Genomic DNA, 18,228 nt, shown 5'->3' with positions numbered 1-18,228 from the left:
AGTAGAAGCAATTTAGGCAGCCGCCGCAGCGAGCATACCAATATGCAAACACAAAGAATACCCTCATTTCGAAATTCCAGCCCACATTAAAGAATTAATACGCAAGCGCAACAGCCACAGACGCAACTGGGCACGACACCATAGAGGCTACGACCGCATTATGAAAAATGAACTTAACACAGAAATACAAACAAAACTACAGGAATGCAGGTCGCGAGAATGGAACACTAAACTCCGTCTCTCTTCGACACAAACACCAGCCCTGTGTGGAACTTAGCGAGACACTTCACTCGAGAAACACACAGCTTCCCTACTATCAAGGGACCTAACGACCGGGCGAGTTGGCCGTGCGCGTAGAGGCGCGCGGCTGTGAGCTTGCATCCGGGAGATAGTAGGTTCGAATCCCACTATCGGCAGCCCTGAAGATGGTTTTCCGTGGTTTCCCATTTTCACACCAGGCAAATGCTGGGGCTGTACCTTAATTAAGGCCACGGCCGCTTCCTTCCAACTCCTAGGCCTTTCCTATCCCATCGTCGCCATAAGATCTATCTGTGTCGGTGCGACGTAAAACCCCTAGCAAAAAAAGGGACCTAACGGCCCGGTACACGAGAACTGTGATAAAGCGGAAGTTAGCGGACTCGATCGAGGCGGCATTCCCTCCGAACGAAATACACTGACTGACAGAGCAAATGCAACACCAAGAAGGAGTGGTTCGAAAGGGATGAAAGTTGGGGAAAAAAACAGAGACGGCACGGACGAATAATTGATGTTTATTTCAAACCGATATGCAGGTTACACAATGCGCACGGCATCGACTCAGTAGGATGTAGGACCACCGCGAGCGGCGATGCACGCAGAAACACGTCGAGGTACAGAGTCAATAAGAGTGCGGATGGTGTCCTGAGGGATGGTTCTCCATTCTCTGTCAACCATTTGCCACAGTTGGTCGTCCGTACGAGGCTGGGGCAGAGTTTGCAAACGGCGTCCAATGAGATCCCACACGTGTTTGATTGGTGAGAGATCCGGAGAGTACGCTGGCCACGGAAGCATCTGTACACCTCGTAGAGCCTGTTGGGAGATGCGAGCAGTGTGTGGGCGGGCATTATCCTGCTGAAACAGAGCATTGGGCAGCCCCTGAAGGTACGGGAGTGCCACCGGCCGCAGCACATGCTGCACGTAGCGGTGGGCATTTAACGTGCCTTGAATACGCACTAGAGGTGACGTGGAATCATACGCAATAGCGCCCCAAACCATGATGCCGCGTTGTCTAGCGGTAGGGCGCTCCACACTTACTGCCGGATTTGACCTTTCTCCACGCCGACGCCACATTCGTCTGCGGTGACTATCACTGACAGAACAGAAGCGTGACTCATCGGAGAACACGACGTTCCGCCATTCCCTCATCCAAGTCGCTCTAGCCCGGCACCATGCCAGGCGTGCACGTCTATGCTGTGGAGTCAATGGTAGTCTTCTGAGCGGACGCCGGGAGTGCAGGCCTCCTTCAACCAATCGACGGGAAATTGTTCTGGTCGATATTGGAACAGCCAGGGTGTCTTGCACATGCTGAAGAAGGCGGTTGACGTGGCGTGCGGGGCTGCCACCGCTTGGCGGCGGATGCGCCGATCCTCGCGTGCTGACGTCACTCGGGCTGCGCCTGGACCCCTCGCACGTGCCACATGTCCCCGCGCCAACCATCTTCGCCACAGGCGCTGCACCGTGGACGCATCCCTATGGGTATCGGCTGCGATTTGACGAAGCGACCAACCTGCCCTTCTCAGCCCGATCACCATACCCCTCGTAAAGTCGTCTGTCTGCTGGAAATGCCTCCGTTGACGGCGGCCTGGCATTCTTAGCTATACACGTGTCCTGTGGCACACGGCAACACGTTCTACAATGACTGTCGGCTGAGAAATCACGGTACGAAGTGGGCCATTCGCCAACGCCGTGTCCCATTTATCGTTCGCTACGTGCGCAGCACAGCGGGGCATTTCACATCATGAGCATACCTCAGTGACGTCAGTCTACCCTGCAATTGGCATAAAGTTCTGACCACTCCTTCTTGGTGTTGCATTTGCTCTGTCAGTCAGTGTACCATCTGACCCCGCCTTCATCAAGCGAACTGAGGCAAATGTAGCAGTGTTCCTCGAAAACGCACCAAAGCCGGAGGTTAAGAGGACAAACATACACGAAATCAAGTGGATTATAGGTCATAATTACCCCAAGAAGGCGCCTGGCCCAGACGAGATCCAAAATATTATAATAAAGAAACTAACCCACAAAGCCCTTACACTACTCACCAGCATCTTCAATGCAATATTCAGGCTCCATTACTACCCTGGACAATGGAAAAGGGCTAGGATACTCGTATTTGGAAAACCAGGCAAAGACAAGTCAGATCCAAACAATTACAGACCCATTAGCCTTCTAGACGCCCTCAGCTAAGTATTCGAGGAAATACTACTGAAAAGGTTAATAGGGCATATTAAAGAAAAAGGAATAATTAGCATTGAACAATTTGGCTTCAGGAACGGGCATTCTGCCCCACAACCACCCACGCGATTCATAGAACAAGCTACCATAGGTTTCAATAAACGAAGGGACACGGGTTCGGTTTTCTTTGATATCCAGAAAGCATTCGACAAAGTCTGGCACGAAGGCCTACTAGTTAAACTAATTGACCTCGAATTCCTCCCAGGCTATATAAGACTAATAAAATCCTATCTGGAGGGCCGAGAGTTCCAAGTGGACGTACAGAACACGCTGTCAAGCACCCGAAGGATTAGAGCGGGCGTAGCCCAAGGGTCCCTTATCGGACTAATCCTCTTCATCCTATATATAAATGACTTGCCAACAGCGGAACTTACTAACACACACCTCTACGCAGATGACACTGCTGTCACAGTCCATCACCCTCAACTCGCGTGCTCTCGGAAGAGGCTACAAGTACCACTACGAACTCTCGAACCCTGGCTAACGAAATGACGCATCTATGTTAATGTCGACAAGTGCCAAGCCGTGAAGTTCACTAGGAAGAACAGACGCACGCATAGACCAGGCCACATTACACCACTAAAGCGGTTTAACCAGGAAATAGCATGGCACGACAAAGCCAAATGCCTAGGAGTAGTCCTAGACAGAAAGCTTACCATGCTCTACCATATCAAAGACATCCAGAGAAAAGCACACATAAGACTCAGCCAACTATATCCAATACTGAATAAGAAGTCCAGCATAAACAAGAACTTAGCCATTAACATGTACAAGGCCTTAATTAGGCCAATAATCACGTATGCAGACCCTGCGCGGGGGTTCACTGCAATGACGAACTTGGATAAACTGGAACTAATACAATATAAATGCATACGAGCAGCGACCAGACTCCCTTTCGACACACTAATAAGCCGCCTACGCGCTATTGCGAAAATCAGCTCGATAAGGCACAACGTACGCAAACAAACACTAAGAATGTATACCAAGTCATGGGGTAAAAGATCAAACCACTAATAAGTGGGATAGGACGCTACGACGTTGATCTCTACACCAAGTACCCCACACCGACACAAATTTTGTTCAGCCACAGGGTTAGGAGACGGGAGGCCGATAGCGCCCCCCACCACTAAGCTGACACCTACACACCACACAAAGATACACTGCACTGCAGACACCATGTATCTATGTATATATATTCCGTGTTACAGCTGCCTTTATTCCCAGGGACCCAGGCTAGGAAGAATTGATAAGAAAGACAACACTAGAAGACGACGGCAATGAAGCCAGACGGCCAAGGACGAATCAATCCCTCCCCCCTTCCCCGACCGAGACACGGGAGTGGAAAACCAGCCCGCGTCCTATAACGAAGACAGCAGTAGCAGTACTAATATAGAAAGTTATTTGTGCTATTTCACTCTTTAGACGGTATAGGTAAAAAACTGGACTTGAGAGCAGGCAAGCGAGCCAGTACTTCAACAAACATCTGTATATATATTGTACTAATAACTTTAGCTTAGTTACAGGTCTGCAGTGACAAGTGTGCTTCAACAGCACCGCATTAGAGGGACATCGCCAGGCGGAAGAAGATAGCCCCTTGCACCACGCAAAGCTTGGCTCTTATCCCCATTCTCCAAACGGAGACTTGGCACCAGGAACCATCGGCTGCTGGGCAATGGGACGAACCTGTGGCCCAAAGCCCAGACGCTAGTAGACCCGAGCCGACCCAGCAGTGACAATAAGGACTGATTCCCATAATAATAGACAATGGCAAGGAAATGCATGACACATATTCCTAACTAAACCTTTGGACTTTTCCAGCCCACATCCTTGCATGTGCTATCACAAGATGTCAGGTTTTACATGTAGGCCCTTCTCTTCCTGCCTATGTGGTTTCTCCCTGACCCTTCAATACCACACCTTAACACCACCTTACCAACACAAACTCTAGCCGTGGTAGCGAGTCTAACTCGGAAACCGGCAGATACTCCTTGTGTCACTTCCCACTCGTCTCTGCTATCTCTTTTCTACTTAGAAACTAATAGCATGTAGGAGGCAATGCAGATTGAGTCGATTGCCACGCTGGGGGAGCGGGCTACTCCCCCACCCTCCGTAAGAAAAGAAAAAAAAAACCGTCTCTACCGCGCCGGCAAGGAAACCCAGCTCGTTGGAGAAGCTGAACTGCGGTAGTGGGAGCGGATTGTCGAGACAGCTGTACTTGGCTTGGCTTAGATGTTCGCAATTTTTCGAACATTATAAGAAGCGTTGTAAGGAATAATTAGAAAATGTTAATATAAAGTTGTTTACCCCAGCAGCGCTGGTACAATTTATAGAATACCTACTCCCTGTTCGATTCGTTCCTCGGTTACGTAAGTTGTATTTTTTTTCAGTACCCTTTTAGTCTTCGTCTTCTACTTCGTGCTTAGTTGTTGGATTCTCTGAAAGCAACTCGCTGTCTGACTAAATCAGAGAGGATATATTATTAGTTATACTCAATGGCAATATTAAACGGCGGGAAGTGTGGCGAAGACAAATGCTTGTTTTATGTTGTGCTGAGGCGCGGTGCGTTTTGTACGGTGGGCGGCAGGCGGCGGGGTGCTCGGCGTAATGAACAACTCCAACATATTTTTGGCCTAATCTATGCGCTAGACAATTAGGCCCTAAATGGAGCTTAAATTTCCTCTTTTCCTAACATGGGTTCCAAAAAAACGTATTAGTAGCCTGAGCACATAATAGGCTAAATTACAGAGCCGATGGCCTAGTTGTTAGGCCCCATTAAACAAGCATCATCATATTAAATTACACCTCTTTTTTTGAATTACACTGGCGCATCGTTGTCAAGCAGGAAGAAAATTCTTTGAAGAATGCCGTCCTTGAGATTAATGGAGATTAAGTTTCAAGATAGCCTTGAACTTCTGGCATGATCTCAAGTATTTGTTTTCGATTTTCTACGTAAGCAACAAAGATAAATATAAATTAACTTTTATTTCCAGAATTCAATACAATACTAAAGAGTACCGAGGATGGGATATAAAGAGTATACTGCAACCATAATAACCCTTCAGCTGTAATTGAAGTCGACTCCGTGCAAACAGGTGGATTGGTTTAAGTTTACGCGAGTCTTTCCGAGCTGCGACGGCGCGGAGGGCGCGCAACCACTGTAGCCCAAAGAGGAGTAGGCACTGCGCGGGACGATCATACACAGCAACAGGTAGTGTATCTGAATATTTGCAGTCAACCTAGTTAATTTGAAGAAGTGAGTGGGGGACATATATTTTTTTTGTCGTATTTTTGCTATTACGTAAAGCTTCTCTCAATTATTGCATTAGCTTAATGTTGTAATGACGAACATCTATTATCATTTGTACGTCATTTTAAAGGTTATCAGTTGCTAACATGCGGCTTTCGTCCTTGATAGCTGCTGCTTTAATGTTCTGGAGAACCTACTATTTTATTTCATTAGAGGCGGATTAGTATCGTGGGAGCGAAATACATAGCTCTTGGTGTGTGGGGTAACTTGCAACATTGAAGTTAGTCGTTCCATTTCACCAAATTGAATCTCAGAAAGGTAAGTGAGGGGAAACTGGCTGTGAATGTTGAATTAAAAACTGGGAAGAAATTTTTAAATCTAGTAAGGTTTTACTGTAAATACAAGATTGGAGCTGACTACCTTTGGCAGCAGCTGTCGACGCTGGTTTTCGATCATTTCAATATCATAAGTTATAGATTACCGGCATTTCAGGATTCATGTTAATTTTAATCTTTTGGACAAACTTTAAATATATTTTCCCTTGGTATCCATTCTGCTTTTCTTTTTTCAATGTAATGAAAAGGCTTAACTATCTCGGAATAATCACGATAGTTCGTAAATGTTAGGTTTAAGAAAAATACAAAATCAGTGAGCTGTATTTGAGGGAAGAGATTACAGTTGCATTTTTGTTATATTGAAACATAAGCACAGTGGATGAGTGTCTAAAGCGGAGTGGTTTGAACTGCATCCTTCGTCAGTCCTGTTCAGAGATTTTTGTCATATTTTCCATAAAGCATGTTTCCGTTGATAGCATAGCGTCCCATTAGGAAATGTCCATTCACCTGCTCTTCATTCATTGAAAATTCTTCATTTTAAAACTATGAAAGAAAATTATTTAATGATTTAATTGCTTCCTTTTAAAACAAACTACTTTCTATACTTCTATCCTAGTCTAGCCAGCCTACGCAGTGGCCTCCACGGTATGCACTACCCATGCATCACTCATTGAGTTCTGTACGTCTGATTCTCTTTAATTAATCTCAATTTGTGTGCTATAATAATGTGTGTATGTATGTTGGGTATTTAGCCCGAAGGGTGGTTTGATCCTCTGCAGTTGGCCGTGCGCGTAGAGGCGCGCGGCTGTGAGCTTGCATCCGGGAGATAGTAGGTTCGAATCCCACTATCGGCAGCCCTGAAAATGGTTTTCCGTGGTTTCCCATTTTCACACCAGGCAAATGCTGGGGCTGTACCTTAATTAAGGCCACGGCCGCTTCCTTCCAACTCCTAGGCCTTTCCTATCCCATCGTCGCCATAAGATCTATCTGTGTCGGTGCGACGTAAAGCCCCTAGCAATAATATAATAATGATCCTCTGCAGCTCCGCCAACAACTGTCAAGACGTCACTGAAGTGGCGTATAGGGAAATGAGGAGTGAGGTAGTTTCCCGTTGCTTTCCTCACTGAGCCAGCTGTTGCTATTACATATCAGTCTGCCAAGCCTACTGAAATGCATGCACCAACCAACCCTATGAGCAATATTTTCACACCATTCATAACAGGGACTGGCTGCATAAGCAATGGTATTACTAGCATCACTCATACCTCAGTTACTTTCATATTGCCAAAGCCAAGGATGAGACTGAGACAGGTCATTGAAAGTAACAAATTTGATATAGCCCATACCAGAAGACATAGTGCACTGTAAACACTACATCTCGCCAGCAAAAGCATAATAATAATAGAAATAAAAATGTGAGAATTTCTTAATTTGCTTCATATCATCTTCTGAATATAAATTCGATCCCGTGATGGGTGTATCATTGAATGGAGAATCTGGCACCTGATATAACAGTACCATTGAGGTAGACTTAGGATAACATGTATGAAGTTGTGAAAATTATGAAATGTATTGAAACATATTCATGCTCTTATTACATATTAGTCATCTGTGTCCCTAGGCAATCCACCAGATAATATAACGTAATAGCCATAAAGATAAAATCTGTTAACCAGTTTTTATCTATTTAGTTTTTGACATGACAGTTGCTAACTGTGATGGTATGGTAATCCAAAAAATAAGGTCTCCTATTTATTTTTTCTTCTTCTGTGTGAATGGGTCACTTATAACCAAGCGGAATCAACATTTGTTGAACTTTCCTCCTTGCACAATAGTTCATTTTAATAGATTGTTGTAATTCGTGTTCCTCCGACCAGGTACGTCATGTTGGTTTCTTCTCGCCTTCCTCAAATCCCCTTGTGTGAGCAATTTTTCTGATTACATTTCTGTCCTGTAGATTTGGTGTAATAAATATGAAGAACCATTTATTTCTATAATATTTATATCATTTTAAAGGTTGAACATTTATCTCTTTTTCTATATAATCATTTTTTAAATGCATTATTGTAGACTCTGTGACAGTTTTTGTATGCTCATGTCATACCAGCTTGCCGCCATGCCATTGAGGAAGCGTTGAACCTCATCTTTCACCTCGTCCCCAGTGCTAAATCACCTATCGGCCAAATGTTGTTTCAACTTTGAGACAGGTGGTAGTCGCTGGGTGGCAAATCCAAACTATTGGGTGGGTGATGATATACCATTGAAACTTTTGCAGGAGAGTGATGGTTTGATGGACGATATGTGGGCGAGCATTGTCATTGAGAATGTTTACACCCTTGTTCAACATTTCTCCACTTCTGAATTACCTATATGAGTTTCTTCAGTGTTTCACAATACCTGTCAGCATTTATTGTGGTCTCAAAAGGCATAAAGTCCACCAACAATTACCCCCTTTTGATCCCAAAACACAGTTGTCATGACTTTACCGGCAGACTGTTTTTGTTTGAATTTTCGCGGTTTGGGCGAAAAAGGATGCTGCTACTCGCGTGATCGTTGTATGGTCTCAGGTGTGAAGTGGAACACCCAGGTTTCCTTACCCGTGACAATTGAGTCTAAAAAGTTGTCCTCTTCGTCTGCATAGCGGCTAAGAAATTTGCAGGAAGAATTGACTCTTTACTGCCTGTGGTGTTCCGTTCTCATTTGCAGTACCTATCTTGTGCACACCTTTCGATATTCCAACTTTTCTGTTAAAATCCTGTGACTGTGAGCTTGCATCCGGGAGATAGTAGGTTCGAATCCCACTATCGGCAGCCCTGAATATGGTTTTCCGTGGTTTCCCATTTTCACACCAGGCAAATGCTGGGGCTGTACCTTAATTAAGGCCACGGCCGCTTCCTTCCAACTCCTAGGCCTTTCCTATTCCATCGTCGCCATAAGACCTATCTGTGTCGGTGCGACGTAAAGCCCCTAGCAAAAAAAAAAAAAAAAAAAAAAAAAAAAAATCCTGTGAATGGTACTTCGTAAAACCTTGGAAACAAAAATGCAGTGATCATCCAGAGTGATCCGCCAATCTTCACGCATGGTTTGCTCAACCTTCGTGACTGTCTAGTCTGTAATTTACAGTCTCTCCTTTGTTCGTCGTGAATTTCAATACGACTAGCTGTAAACTTTCTACACCACTTGTGAACATTTTTTTTTGCATCCATGGACGACCCGCCATACATTTCCATAAATTGGCGATGAATTTCAATCGGTTCAACACAAACACATTATTATTATTATTATTATTATTATTATTATGTTATTTTGCTTTGCGTCCCACTAACTACCTTTACGTTTTCGGAGACGCAGAGGTGCCGGGATTTTGCCCCGCAGGAGTTCTTTTACGTGCCAGTAAATCTACCGACACGAAGCTGACATATTTGAGCACCTTCAAAAAAATACTGGACTGAGCCAGGATCGAACCTGCCAAGTTGGGGTCAGAAGGCTAGCGCCTCAACCGTCTGAGCCACTCAGCCCGGCTCTTTTTACATTAAAAAAACAAATAACTGTACGAACTTCGCATTGGCGGTAGCGTCTAATGGGAGATCCATTCTCAACGGCTAGCCAAGCCAAGACTGTGCGTCCCAGCGAGGTGCGCGCATGCTTCAATAGGAGTTCGGGAAGCACTCATCACAATAGTGTTGCCAACAGCCGCACAAACAGTTTTTTGTATTAAAAAAAGAATAGAAGACCTTATTTGTGGGATTACCCTCGTATGATGGTATTCGTCTCGCACTGCAGTGATTATTTGCCACTTGTAAATAAAATTGTATTGAATTGATTATCTAATGTGTCTTTAATTTAATTTCATCCAAAGTAAAATTTTCACTGGACAACTGTGTCACGAAAACTCAGAAGGACAGACCCTCCCCTGTACCCATCCAGACTTCTCTCTTCATTTTTGTCTTCCTTGTACTGCTGCAAGTTTGAATTATTTTACTTGATTGAATTTTAAGTCAATCACACAAATATCTGACGCTTTCCTCTCCACAGCATGCATCTATCACATCTGGCCATTAAGATTTTTACATCATATTTGAGTGATTAGTAAGATTATCATGCTCCTTTAGCAGGAATTACAAAATGGTGGAGGTGTCTGGTTACTGAGGAGACAAAATCTGAAACAGTAAATGAGAAAAAGACCTAAATATTTATCAATAGAATATAAATGAGTACTGGAGCATACTGCCACTTGCTAACATATGGGAACTTCTGGTATTCAGTTAGCAGTTGTACAGTTGTTATTTATAGACCTTGCATTATAATGCAATAGATGGTAATGTACTCGTAACATCATTTTGAGAGTTGTAGGTGGCTCTGCGGTTCACAAAGTGGCCCAGGGTTCGATTATCAGCTAAAAAATAAAATATATTTATAGACTTTGCTTTATAGTACAATAGATGATAGTGTACATGTACAGTGTTTTCTCCAGAAATTTTTGTCAACTGGGTGGTACGAATGAATATGATAACATTTCAATTTGTTCCTTTCAGAAAGGTAAACATTAACTGCAAAATTGCACTATTTTAGTGTTATTATTATGAACAGTACATAACAGAGTATTTTGAACTTCTGTTATTCTACTGCTTGTTCATAATCGTGAAACACCAAGGCTTACCGCTTGGTAGATGTGGAGTGCCATATGGGTTTGTGACGTCATGCGGAATCAAGTGCTCACATGCTCGCGCACTACTCCAGACACCGCTCGTGAATGGCGCTAGGTGACAAGCTAAACATTTAAACTCTGATGTAATTGATACAATTATGACAATAATGAAGATTTATCATTTAAATGAAAAGTTTTACAGTACAGTATTTACATTTCAGTTTGGAGCACCCAGTAACTCAAATATGTATTAATATTATGTAACTAGCACAGGTTATGTTAGTTATGTTAGTCTATAAAAACGGCAGGTCTTAGGGAGAACACTGATGTAACATAATTTTGTGAACCCTAGCTGGCTCCGCGGTCTAGGGGTAGCCAGGCTGTCTCGTACCTGAAGAGGCCCCAGGTTCAGTTCTCGGCTATACATGGTATTTTTACCTGGATTTGAGGGCTAATTAGAGGCATACTCAACCTACATGAGAACAGCTGAGCAGCTATATGATGGTGAGATAGTGGCCCTTTTCTAGAAATCCAAGAATAATGGATAAGAGGATTTGTTGTGCTGACCACACATCACCTGGTAATCTGTAGGTGTTAGGGCTGAACAGTGGCCACTTGGTAGGCGAAGACCTATTGGGGATTTAGTGCCATGGGACACTCAGTCTTGGCTTGCTAGCCATTGAGAATGAAGCTCCTGTTAGATGCTACCGCCAAAGCTTGGACAGTTACTGTTTTTTTAATGCAAAAGGCATTGAACTGATTGAAATTCATCACCAATTGAAGGGGAGGGATGCCAGATCCATAATAAATTATATCATAATTGACTTTGAATTCAGGAAATCTGTTAGGAATATTTGGGTATTCTAGGGATTTTTTTGATGATACAGACCACTATTTGATCAGTAGTGAACTAAGAAGGAAACGCTTCCATCTGCAAATCTCTGATCTGATTGAGATTTGATAAAACAACTTCAGTAGGAAATGTTGTATTCAGCCATACCAGAATTAGATGCCCAATTGTATATTTAGCACATGTTTTGAGGTGTCAATTTGCTCATTAAAGCACCACATAGGCAGGGGTAGTACCAGGAAGCAGGTAGAGTCGGCGTGGCCGGCAGTTCATGTCTCATGCTCCCGCACTTTCTCTCGTACATATTGCTTCCCTAGTCTTGCCAATCACTGCCACTCTATGTGGTGAATGGGCCTTGTGGTGACATTATCCTTGTAACCAACAATCTTTACATACTGCTGACTGAATACTTCTGCCTTTTGAAGATCCTCACATACACACTCCCCTTGTTCATTAATTATACCTGGAATGTCCTTCTTGGAACCTGTTTCTGCCTTAAAATACCTATACATACACTTCCATTTTTCACTAAAATTTGTATGACTGCCAATTATGCTTGCCATCATGTTATCCTTAGCTGCCTTCTTTGCTAGATTCAATTTTCTAGTAAGTTCCTTCAATTTCTCCTTACTTCCACAGCCATTTCTAACTCTATTTCTTTCCAGTCTGCACCTCCTTCTTAGTCTCTTTATTTCTCTATTATAATAAGGTGGGTCTTTACCATTCCTTACCACCCTTAAAGGTACAAACCTGTTTTCGCATTCCTCAACAATTTCTTTAAACCCATCCCAGAGTCTGTTTACATTTTTATTTACCGTTTTCCACCGATCATAGTTACTTTTTAGAAACTGCCTCATACATGCTTTATCAGCCATATGGTACTGCCTAACAGTCCTACTTTTAAGACCTTCCTTTCTATCGCATTTATTTTTAACTACCACAAAAACAGCTTCATGATCACTAATACCATCTATTCAGTTTCCCTATAGAGCTCATCTGGTTTTATCAGCACCACATCCAGGATATTTTTCCCTCTGGTTGGTTCCATCAATTTCTGAATCAGCTGTCCTTCCCATATTAACATATTTGTCATTTGTTGGTCATGCTTCCTGTCGTTCGCATTTCCTTCCCAATTTACATCTGGCAAATTCAGATCTCCCGCTACAATCACATTTCTTTCCATGTCGTTTCCCACATAGCTGACTGTCCTATCAAATAATAGTCAGCTATGTGGGAAACGACATGGAAAGAAATGTGATTGTAGCGGGAGATCTGAGTATTCCAGCTATTCGATCCCTCGTGACGTGCTGTTTTGAATGAGCAGTGTGCACACTTGGGCCTAAGGCAGAGGCCCACTTAGTAGTAGTAGTAATAGTAGTAGTAGTAGTAGTAGTAGTAGTAGTATGACCTGGTCTAGAATTACAATTTAGGCCTATTCCAAATTATAGCACCACAATTCACTAAATAACTCAGAATTCAACCCTAAAAAGATTCTTAAGAAAATCTTCTTCCTCTTCGCTTTTATTAAATTCTACATTAATTTTATCCTCTGGCTTGGAGGAAAAATTTGCCTCTATGTCGGATAGATTTTTCCGCCGCCAGTGTAGTGAATTGAGATTAAGGTTAAGTTATAATGAGATTCCCACATTCCAATACTTGTCAATTTCTTATAACAGTTTTATTGTTTACATGACATAATCTAGCTTAATCTCTAGTAGGTGTATACGAAATAGATAGAACATGTTTCGTTCCGATTATGGAACATCTTCAACTAAAAGAATAAACAAAAATGGCAAGACAATTAAAACACACATAATGATTATGGTAATGAAATAAAATGTTCATTCATGTTGTGTTAAGGGGGGACCTACACCTATAACAACAAAAAATCATGTATATTTCACTTTTTTATTCAGGAACTGGAAAAAATCTAAAGAAAAGCATCAGATTATCGCCCTATATCCATTCTCCCACCCCTTTCCAAAGTACTAGAATGCTTGGTACACGAACAAGTCCTCACTTACTTGACTACCTTCTCACTGCTTGACACTTACCAATCTGGTTTCAAGAAAGGACACAGCACAACGACTGCCCTACTGAAAGTAACTGATGATATCCGACAGGCAATGGACACTCGACAAGTGACTGTACTGGTTCTACTTGATTTTTCTAGTGCTTTTGATACTGTTGTTCCTCAACTGCTACTTTCAAAATTGGATTCATTAAATTTCAGCAAGACGGCAATAAACTTTTTCAGTTCGTACCTCAAAAATCGCCGTCAGTGTGTCAAAGTAAATAATAGCAGATCTGAGTGGCTTAACAAACCCCTCGGTGTCCCCCAAGGGTCTGTACTTGGACCATTGCTGTTTGCAATTTACTTACACGATGTTGCCAAATCGATTACACATTGCAAGTATCATCTTTATGCTGATGATCTGCAGATCTACTACCACTCAAGAACTGATAAAATTCAGAGTGCTGTAGAAAAAGTTAATGCTGATTTAAGTCTCATAAGTAATTTTGCATTGAGTAACAATCTCAAAATTAATCCTCTTAAAACGCAAGCAATAATCATTGGTACTTCAAAAAACTTACACGTCTTAAAATACGAAATTCCTCCTGTAGCACTAAACAATACCATTATTCCATTTTGTGAAACAGTTATGAATCTTGGTGTGGCTATAAGCACTAAGACAGTCTTTCTGAGGATGTAAAAAGACAGGGCATTATAATGAAAACTGCCCAACCTGATTGTGACTGATGATAGGCAAGCAGGCCTACCATTACAATGAAAATTCCCTAACCCAGTTTTCAAATGAGTAAAGGCGTTTGGTGACTTCACTGTTGCATTGCTAGGGTAACGTTAAGAGTAGAGCCCGGATTTCCATGCACTATCAAATCTCAAAATATGCATGCATTCATGCACTATCATATGGCAAAACATGCACAATAAACTGGAAAATATGCACTACCAAAATTAAATTCCTTTTGAGACATTATATAACAACCAATTTCTCCAAATTGTATTGATTTAAGCTCATCCGTTCATCTGTCAGCACATTCTTAAGCACAGAAAACTATCTTTTTACGTTACAAGAAGTGACAGGTGCATAACCAAATAAAGACATTTGGAAAAAAGTGAGGTCAAATTGTACGTCTTAGCATTTTCACCACAATACGTCTTATATAAGCTTGATGAACTCAAAATCAGGATTTGAACGGATCACTTTGTTCACCTTATCTCTAGCTGCCACAGCTACTACTCTGTGTGATGATTGCAGGTGATGATGATGATGTCTTCAATAACATACCTGCCAACCCTTCCTATTTACCCGGAAACTTTCCGGTTTTTAACTTGTCTTCCGATTTTCCGGTTTATTTTTACTTCTTCCAATTTTTTACTAACCTCTAGTACGGCCAATACTCTTCCCCTAGGATAAAGGATAAATTCTTATGTGCTTGTGTAATTTACGAAACCTCTTTTTCAAGCGTATATATTTGATACTTTATTTCGTGAGTGTTTCGTCCGTCACCTTCATATATATTGTGTTTCCCGTTCACCACAGCAGCGTGTGCACTAGATACAGCTGGGGATTTGGGGCGGCGATCGTCCTGCGAGCAAGAGGCTAGTGCGCACTAATGACTCAGTTTCTGGCATTTTCTTTTCTCGTTAGGCCCAAAAAATGTAACAAACATTATCTCCAAGTGTTCAGGGATACCTATAAATTTCCATTCATTTTACCGTCTGATAAAGGAAACTACGAAAGTATGAGTTTGTTATTGTGTTGTTCGCGCGCTGTTCACATCGTTTCTGTGCGTAGTTTCATCTGAGTTGTAGGCCACGTGTTTTTTCTTGCATTTCTATGCTTTCCCCCTCTGTCAAAGTCGTATGTTAATAATGTATGGGACATATTGAATTGTTTTGTATGTGGTAGTTTCGCGTATTTAAGTGCATAATTTTAATGAGTTGAATGTTTTTTTTAAGGGTGTTGTGTCGGTGACAGTTTCTGGCATTTTCTTTTCTCGTTAGGGCCAAAAAATGTAACAAACGTTATCTCCAAGTGTTCAGGGATACCTATAAATTTCCATTCATTTTACCGTCTGATAAAGGAAACTACCCCATTTTCTCGCGTAATTAACGCCCTTGCATAATTTACGTATCCCAGTATTTTTTGGTCCAAAGTGGAGAAAAAGAAATGTTCGCGTATTTGACGCACCCACAACTTCGAACATCCGACACTCAGTTCCGGATGCATTTCGAAATAAAGATGACAACTACTCAAGTAGCAGGCTTCCTATTGCGAAAGCGGGCATTCCAAACACAGGGCAACGTGTTGGTATTAGCCGTCAGGAAATCCCACTGCACTAATTTTACAACAATTGTTTCGGGTACGGGACATTCTGTGATCCCAAAATTGTCAGTCCACAGTATTGGAGAAATAATGCATCACACAAACTCGCGGTGATCATTTACATTGATACATACGGGAATAGAGCAGCGGACAGCAAGTGTTCAGTGTCCAAGTTAAACGTGCGCTACAGCGGTAACAGAAGTGCACTTCAAGCGGCCAACAAGTCTTGCAAAGCATTTCGCGGACCAAAAAGCGGCAGGTTTCCGCAAGTACGCAATGTTGGATAAGCCGTTTCTCACGAAATGCTGTATTTTAAATACATGGAATCAGTGTCTCGGATTTGAAGGTTAGCCGAGGCTTGATTAATTTTATGAAGAGAAATGGACTTTCTCTCCGACGAAGAACAACGTTATCCCAAAAAATTACGAATGATTTCAACCATTTTCATCGTTTTGTGATTGAGAAGCGTAAAGTGAAGGAATATTTGATCTCCCTTATAGGAACCGCAAGTTAGTTTCCATAATCACAAAGTCGAACAATCGATAAGAAAGGAACATAGTGTTATCGTACGCGCTACAGGAAGCAAAAACGAACGATGTACGGGTACTGCAATGCTTGCTGTAACATCTGATGGCAGAAAGCTTCCACCTTACATTATTCTAAAACGAAAAACAATGCCTAAAGCAAAATTTCCGCAAGTGATCCACGTTCGTATTCAAGAAAAAGGGTGGATGGACACGTCACTTGTACAGGATTGGATACGAATGGTTTGGGGTAATGTAGCAGGGTCCCTCCTTCGATGCCCGGCCCTTCCCGTGTTGGACAGTTTTCTTTTTTTTGCCGGTATGTCATTCAGGTCGTATTGCCAGCTCGTAATGAGAAGAATATTTGCTAGTGTCGGTGCTTCAAACCCACGTGTCTAACTTACCTGATGTACCCTATTTGACTTTTCAGAAAAAATCTCACACCGGAATTTTACTCCAAATGACGATAACCGCAAATGAGCTGAACCAATTGTGTTTATATTACATTTGATTATCTTTTAAATGTAAATGAATTGTAAATAATTTGTAAAGATCTGAATTCCTTGAATAATTTACCCATCCGATGTTTTCGCCTGTATTTTTCTTCAAAAAAGTGTGTTAATTAGCGAGAAAATACGGTATTATGCATTTTTTGTGTGTGTCGGTGTGACATAAATATTATTATTCGTATGCAAGTGTCATAAATGAGAGTGATTCGGTGGTACATTTTCTTGAAACCATTCTTATATTTTCTTAGTTGAAGGTTTTAAATGTAATGGTCAATTCGCATTGTAACTGTAGATATGTAGGCCTTTTATCCTGACCTTTTTCCACGTAGACTGTGATGGAATATATGTGATGAAATCCAAGAATTTAAAAAATCTTCCTATTTTTGGTTTTGAAAAGTTGGCAGGTATGCAATAACTACCAAAGATTGAAGCTGCGATAATAAAGACGTGTGATGAGCGAGAGATCCGGACAAGAAATTCCAGGATAACAATGGAAGAGGGTTCAGTGCAAAACCAAGGTTTGTAAAGACCTAACTCAATGTAATGAAATGGCATATGACTTTCAGTGCCGGGAGTGTCCGAGGACATATTCGGCTCGCCAGGTGCAGGTCTTTTGATTTACACCCGTAGGCGACCTGTGCATAGACCAGAAATGTGTTTTTCCACCAATCAGTACACAATTTATTGTAAATAGATTACACTAGTACCGGTTTCGGCTCTTAACGACCATCATCAGCTAGTACATGATTAGTTTCCAGCCATTAGACAAATCACAAGTTGTTATTGTGTTAGACATCTGGATGTCTAATGGGGGATGGAAATGCAGTATACAGTAGCATGAAGTTAAAATATTTGTGGTCAAGGTAAAAAGTTACAATTAGTTAGAACATGAGTATATAGAACACATTAAAACATATGGGCTACAATATAAAACACTTAAAAAGGTTTTAACACATTAAAATTAACACATTGAAATTTATAAATAATAATAAGGCAACCTGTGCGTCATGATGAGGATGATATTATGATGAAGATGACACATACACCCAGGCCTCGAGCCAGCGAAATTATCCAATGATGGTTAAAATTCCCGAGCGTACTGGGAATCGAACCCGGGACCCCTGTGGCCAAAGGCGAGCACGCTAACCATTTAACCATGGAGGCGGACAGCTATCTCAGTAATGTGGCGTCACCGAAGTGTGATTCAAGTTTTGTTTTCTTCGTCTAATAATAATCATAATCATCATCATCATCATCATTGACCAACTCCAGT

At 41.9% G+C, this 18,228-nt stretch overlaps 1 protein-coding gene across 2 annotated transcripts in view; it reads left to right on the top strand.

Moving 5' to 3' along the window:
- The first annotated feature begins 5,482 nt into the window (after window positions 1-5,482).
- The window catches only part of Shmt (serine hydroxymethyl transferase), a 131,813-nt gene continuing 119,067 nt past the window's right edge, over window positions 5,483-18,228 (top strand). Inside the window, exon 1 of one of the 2 annotated variants that reach the window (XM_067150094.2) lies at window positions 5,483-5,698. The gene's annotated coding sequence lies outside the window, so the exon portion shown is untranslated. Of the gene's footprint in view, window positions 5,699-5,905; window positions 6,056-18,228 lie in introns of those variants that run through there. The other variant, XM_067150093.2, reaches the window with a different exon arrangement.

This window comes from Anabrus simplex, chromosome 6, assembly GCF_040414725.1.
Source record: "Anabrus simplex isolate iqAnaSimp1 chromosome 6, ASM4041472v1, whole genome shotgun sequence".
NCBI classification, from domain to species: Eukaryota; Metazoa; Arthropoda; class Insecta; order Orthoptera; family Tettigoniidae; genus Anabrus; species Anabrus simplex.
The sequence above is the reverse complement of the archived record's forward strand: the minus strand, read 5'-3'. Positions and strand labels throughout refer to the sequence as shown.